General features: G+C 37.2%; 1 non-coding gene across 1 annotated transcript; it reads right to left on the bottom strand.

Moving 5' to 3' along the window:
• Positions 1–4,245: 4,245 nt before the first annotated feature.
• On the bottom strand, positions 4,246–4,317 carry TRNAI-GAU (transfer RNA isoleucine (anticodon GAU)). The gene has a single exon. It is a non-coding gene; the product is annotated as a tRNA-Ile (tRNA).
• Positions 4,318–7,147: the final 2,830 nt, after the last annotated feature.

Below are 7,147 nucleotides of genomic sequence, written 5' to 3'. Positions count from 1 at the left end.
ATCATGAGGTGTTAGAGTGGTTTAGGGGGAATCATTGCTGAGTAAATCTGAGATTGCAGAATCCACACCAATGAAGTCGCTGGTAACAGATAGTTCATCATGAAAAAATAATCCATTGCTTACTGATGATCAACAATGTTTTTTGTAATATCAAAGTGATAACAGCAGATGATTTTAAGTATTTCAGGAAGTTAATTCATCGCGTATCCATTTTATTATCTTTTAATTCTCTGTTATTATTCCTTTTAACGTTTCGTTGGAAGATTCTGAATGAAATATAGAGTTAATGGAGTTATTGAGTATATTCTCTTGTGCAACAGCAATTTGTAATTTCTTCCGTATCATCTCAATTTCTTCTAATAAAGTCATTATTTAAACTTCCCGCCATATCATTTAGGATCACTCAATGGGTCACTCACTTACTCACTAGATCACTCATCCACTCACTAGATCACTAGATCACTCATCCACTCACTAGATCACTAGATCACTCATCCACTCAGTAGCTCACTCACTCACGGATTCAGTAGCTCACTCACTCACGGATTCAGTAGCTCACTCACTCACGGATTCAGTAGCTCGGTCTCTCACTCAGTAGCTCACTCCCTCACGGATTCAGTAGTTCGGTCTCTCACTCAGAAGCTCGCTCACTCACTCACGGATTCAGTAGCTCGGTCTCTCACTCAGTAGCTCACTCACTCACTCATGTACTCAGTAGATCGGTCTCTCACTCAGTAGCTCACTCGCTCACTCATGGACTCAGTAGCTCACTCAATCACTCACTCACTCAATCCCTCGCTCACTGACTCAGTAACTCAATCACTCACTCCCTTGCTTTCTGACCCGCATTGAACTGTTTCCTAGCGGTGAATTGTTGGCGGTGAATTTTCCGTAAACCCTGTTTTATATGAAGGAAATACTTCGCATGTAGTAGATCTCAATAAATTTCGTAGACAGCATAAGAAGGCTCGAAATGCAAAGTAGACCAATTTAGCAGAGCCTCTGTCTATTTTAACCCGATTATATTTCGATGGTAGAAAATACAACACAAAGGTGCAAATTACGAAGGACACAAAGCACTACCCAAAGACCACAAAGGAGGAACATTATACTCTTGTAAAGGAATCCAACTGTCTGTACATCGGCACTGTTACAGGTAGCAACAGGAGAAACTAAAGTGATAAAAGAAGCAATACTCAATTTCTTTTGTATCAAATAATATACAATTAAATGGGCTAACAGTAATTAGATGTGATGAAACAATAAATCCATCACATCTAATCGTGGTGAATGTTAATGCTTTGTACAAAAGAGGAGTTATTCCCGTGATATGGAGCTGGATCTCAATAAACGATTAGAATGGTGCATTTTCATGCTTCATACAAATTCTTTATATGGTGCAATAATTGGCACTACAGTCTTTTGTGGGTCCATTGATAAATCAATCGAAACCCGCAAGGAGCTACCTGTAGCTTCTTTTTCTTCAATAAGTATGGAGAATATGACAGACAATACAGATAGAGTCGTTCTCGGCAATGATCAGCAATATTTATATGATATTTGCCAAGAAATATCACGTGGTGAATGTTATTCTGACCTGGCATTAAAATAACCTGGTCCAGTTGCTCACGGTGGTTAACAACTGCAGGTAGAATTTTAAGATTGTATGAGGCCACAAAAAACCATCTGACAGTCTTATAATTTTTGCAACATTATATTATGAAGATATATGCACCTGTAGAGTCCACATCAAATTAAAGCCTTCCATAACAGAAGGAGCGCGGCACATTTGAAAATTTGCTTCATTTTCTAGATATTTAGAACCAAATCTAAGAAAAATATTAGATATTGATGTTCAACGAAATAGCTTCTTTTGCCATCCTGAAAAGTTGTTATTGTCAGTGGTCACAGATAACAGAGCATATCGGGTCTTTACTAATACGAAAACTAATTTGAGCTAGAAATGCAAACAGACGATCATCCGAAGTAATAATTTTTCAAGTACCAAAAATATATACACTTCAAAGCAAAGGACTATTTTGAACTTATTAACTGGCAACGAGTTAGACGTTTGAACCCCTACCCCCTTCTTATGATGAATGTGCCGTATGAAGAAATTGAATCCATGGTAAAAGTTGGAAAAACGAAGGAGTGGTCAAAATGTCCATGCCATACCCAAGCAGTTGAAAGATGCATTCGCCTAGTATCTAAGACGTCGGAAAGTGTACATGGAGAAGAGAAGAAATAATATTAATAGGCATCGTATTAAAAATAGGATAAAATCAAGAAGTTATATCAAACATTTTAATACCAAAAAGTACATCCGAGCTTTAGAAGTATGTAAATCTTCAAACTAATAGAATTGAAAAAGCCTTTATCTAAGTTCACTTTTATAAAATTTATGATTTATTGCTTTAATTTTTAAATTTATACTTCACGTATTATGTATTAAAAAATTATTATTATTTATAAGTTCATATTAATATCCGAATACTCTGCCAAATTTATAAATATTTTCCATTAATTTACAATTTACAATACATTTTCATAAAAATGTCGATCTGCAATTATTTTTGTGGCACTTTGGTCACATCAGAAGATATGAATGTATTTTAATTAAACATATTATGTAAACTAATGCACCTAAGACCCAAATTTCTCACCTCACGCCAAAATAATTTCGAAAAATAAAATTTCCTATAATTTTCGATCCACCCTTTTGAATATTTAAGTAAAATGAAAATTTTTGCAACTATTTTGCCGTAATATATTTTCCTCGTATGTTTATTGCTAATTTTAGTTGAGATTACCCTAACAGATCTGAAAAAAACCTAACAAAAACGATAACTTTTTTTTTTTATTTCTTATAAATTTATAAATTTACATTCAAAATGGTCGCCTTTACTATGTTAAACTCTTTTAGGTACGAAAATATTCACTTTTTTTCTTGTACATTTTATATTTCGTAACATATATTTTATACTTAATTATTTTTAAAACATACATTCGCTCAAGTATTCTATTTAATAAAATATAAAATTAGTAGTTTCAGCTAAAAGGTATATCCATAAGTGAAAGAATTGTAGTTCAGTTACATTTTCAATGATATCTCATTAAATGAAGACGAACGTTTGTTAATTGAAATATAAATCAATTCTATTAGCTGATCATCCTCATCTTCGTATTGTAGTTGATTATTTTCATTCATACAGCCGTTACGCGCACAAACACAAAACACTGTACAGGATAACCCTGTGTTCACGCAACTACATCTTTTTTGTACTGCATGGCGTTTCGCTATCGCAGGAGCATTTAATTAATTTTAAGATGTCACTTGAAGCTAGTACGATATTATTTGGCACGCCAATAGGCAGAAGTACTTCAGAAACACCGTTTTTGTAGTAGTCAAATTGTTCTGGATCTACGACAGGGGGTGTACCCAAAGTAATCTTCAAGATTAAGGTTTGAAGATTTGCCCTTTTTGAATTCTGCAGAACAGCTTCATTAGTGGGTGGCAGGGAACAGAGTCTTGGAGGTAACGAAGAGCTATTTCTTCCCATTTTAGTGTACCAAGCTCCAACTCGTGTTTTTGAAAGTGTCAAGCATTTCGAATGACAGTAGCAGATGTTAATAAAAATTTATGTTTGCTTGTTCGCATCTACAATGCTTGTTTTTTCAACGCCCACCAATGAAAAGGAATAACCTATTTTGAATACTTGTACAATTTTACCTATCCCTATACGAAAAAAGCAAGCTGTAGTGTCTTATCCACTCAGAGCATGTCCGGCCAAGATATCTGGTACGATGTTAGTGTGTTTTCGGACGGAGATTTTAATGTCAATCAACGACCTTCCTAGGATAGACGATTCCATGTGCATACATTGGGATGGCTATACCTTCCTTTAAATAGTGGTAGAGAAGCAATAAAAAACATCAGTGTCAATCAGAAACTACAGTCAACTGCCTTCCTCCTTCTTCTGTGTTCCTAGTCTTCATGCTTGTTGAGCAATTATAACATCTGCTTCTTCATGCAGTGCTAATTCTAGCGTAAGAATCTATAATTAGATCATAGTTTCCCAAACTTTTTGTTCTAACGTCCTTCTTATTTTTTTTTCTTTTTTCATCGCTCCCCAACTCAAGCCAAAACATAGGATATAGAAACGTCCTCTCCACTTGTCAATACAAGATTCATCGAAAGACTGGTTATTTGTGGAGATGAAGATTACAAGGAAGAAAATTCATCACTGCCCCCACGGGGACTCGAACCCCGGTCTCTCGCTTATCGAACGAGTGCTCTACCACCTAAGCTATGGAGGCAGATAGATCATTTCAACCTTGGAGCGTATATATATGTTGAAAGGCACCGTACATGGACGGCGTAAACAATCAACTAATAGCTCATGAATGACAAAGGCCAACCAGATGGCCATATGCATATAGAAACTTCCTCTCCTTGTAATCTTCATCTCCACAAATAACCAGTCTTTCGATGAATCTTGCAAAACATAGGATCCTACACTAAACCCAATGTTTCTATCACCACCCGAAAATTTCCATCGCCCTAGGGAGCAATAACACCCACTTTGGGAAGCAGTGTTTTAGATATTCCGTAGTTTGTACGAGGTCGTTGCAGATAAAATTTATCAATTTTTTCTTATTTTCTGTGGACTGTAAGTGTGACTTTTTGTAATGGAAATGGATTTAGCAATGACAGCTGGCAAACTCTGTTAACTCCTGTTTCTCTCTTTTGTTTATAACATCTTTGTTGGTGAAAGTATAATACCGATCAAATCTCAAGTATAAATCACCTTACTGTAGTTTGGTTATGATTGCCGATTTTAAGCGAGAGATATAGTCATTTACAGTACCTTTATCAGGCCAAGGAATAATCCATAGAAAGGCTGATCCATCAATTACAAAGGAGACACTATCTTATTTCACTGTTCGGGAGGATTCATCTTCCTTCTGCAATGTCTTCAATTTTGACTTGTTTTTACACATTCCTCATTTCCCCAGAATCGTCGAACAAAGCTGTTGGAACTGGAGATAGCTCATGAGACAGAACTTGCTCGCTCCACATTTATATAATGAGAATTCAATCGCAGACCAATTGCACGTGAGTAAATTATTTGGATGACACGTATCTTTGCAGTACCAGCTTCAACGTGCAATCGCTGCTATTGTTATTTTTTGTAGTATCCGGTCATAAAAACTTCTTGGGCCATCCAATCTCAAAATCTTTCATTTGTGTTATACCGATGTGTACTACGACATCGACATGTATGTTGCCTAGACACAATCTGCCTCTGTAGCAATTATTCAAAAGTTGTAAAGAACAGGACTCTAGTTTCAGTGGATCTATGTAATTTTGTAGCTGATGACGAAGTCTTTCTCGACCTTTGTTATGTGTTTCAATTCGTGTTTTCATCTCTTCTTTGTGCCTGCGTTGCTCAGCTTTCTGCTGGCGTTCCTTTTCACTCATGTTTACAAGATCTTCTTCCAGCTGAGTACTGTATCTTCAGAATTTCTGATCTCAAAGTTATTACGATAATACCTTTCAGACCGTGGCCAGAACACATGAACGTGATTTCAATCCGCATGTCACTCCAGATTCTATTCCAGAAGCCAGGCATGTGACGCATAACGGGATTTCTATTTAAAAAGTTTTTCATCACACCGACAGGCACTTTTCCCCATTGCTCTTAAATAAAACAGGCCATTCTCTTGAATATTGTGTGTGTTGCCCAAAGGTACCAAAGGGGCATTCGGTATTTCTCGATACTTAAAACCCAGAAAAAGCAATTTCAATACAAAAACTTACTAGATCAAAACCATGTTTGGCACACGGCTGCCGGACTATTATGCTTGCACACCCTTTACCTTCTGAACTTTTTTTTTTTTTTTTTCAAACCGAGCACAACTCAGGTCTATTGCCATAGGCAATTTACTACCTAGTGAGTTGTGCCGGAAGTGTGAGTGCGTGTACCTAACAGTCTGAGTGCGTATCTAGTGTTGTGTATGATTTTTAGTGCTGCCATCTATATCTCAGAAGTGAAGTGAGTGATGTGTAGTGACTGAATATTTGTACTGTTTGTAGGACTGTTGCTCTCTGTGGCGAGACTTTTTAACGGGGAGATCGGCTCGCATTTGCGCCTCGAAGTTGGGAACCACAGAAAACCAACTTCAGCCGACCACCACTGTGGTGACGGTGGGGCTCGAACCCGGGTCCTCGCGATGCGAGTCCGTCACTATGACCACTTGACCACCACAGCGGCTACCTTCTGAACTGTTGGTAATAGAAACATACTTAAGATTGGTATATAGTGGGGGAGGGGAGGGGGCAATCCCTGCTATATACCAATACCAACCCCTGGCCTGCGACAAGAAGAAAAACCTATTATATTTTTGATATTAGTTTTAATTGACTAAACAATTTGTATTTTTAACACACAGACCAAAAACGTCTTTAAACACACAAGTCACAAGACTGATTTCAAAACCTACTATGTGAGCTATGGAAGTAACAGTAGTAGTAGATTTTCTTGCGCAATCATTGGAGGTCAGTGATGATAATCTCGAAGAGAAAAATTTTCTCTCAAACATTTCACTCCTAAGTGAGTAAAACTAAAAAAAAAAAATACGCGAGGGACACAAAAAGATTCGGCCGAGCTGCGACCAACTGGCAACATCAATTCGAGGGCTAAAAAACCCCAACCAGAAAAATCTGAGAAGAATAATAAGTTTTCTCCGTTTGACAAAAATGAGAGAAAAGATACACCAACACCACATTTCTATCGCGAAGTGCTCGGGAAAAGTTTCGCAACTATGGAAAAAAAGCAAAGTCCAAAATCCAAGAATCGGTGAAAATTTCCCTAAACCGGCACATAAAGGATCAATTGACTTTGCTGAATCCAATGAGTTGCCGAGAAACTTGCAAAAAATTGTTCAACCCCAAAAATTTTTACGTTCAGTTTTGTGGACTTCTTGAAGTGGATCTCTCGAATGAAAATATTCTATCCAGTGAGGAGCAGTCCGGTTTCGCTTACTGACGTACATTAAATACACTTTCCTAGGTCGTCTGTAATACCATCATCCCTGAGAGCTGGGCATGGGGCAAACATTTGAGTCTCGTCTGGTAAAAAATTTT

Source organism: Pholcus phalangioides, unplaced genomic scaffold (genome assembly GCF_987345545.1).
Source record: "Pholcus phalangioides strain wild (caught in Gottingen) unplaced genomic scaffold, Ppha-v1.0 ptg000042l_1, whole genome shotgun sequence".
NCBI classification, from domain to species: Eukaryota; Metazoa; Arthropoda; class Arachnida; order Araneae; family Pholcidae; genus Pholcus; species Pholcus phalangioides.
This window is presented reverse-complemented; position numbering and strand designations above follow the sequence as displayed.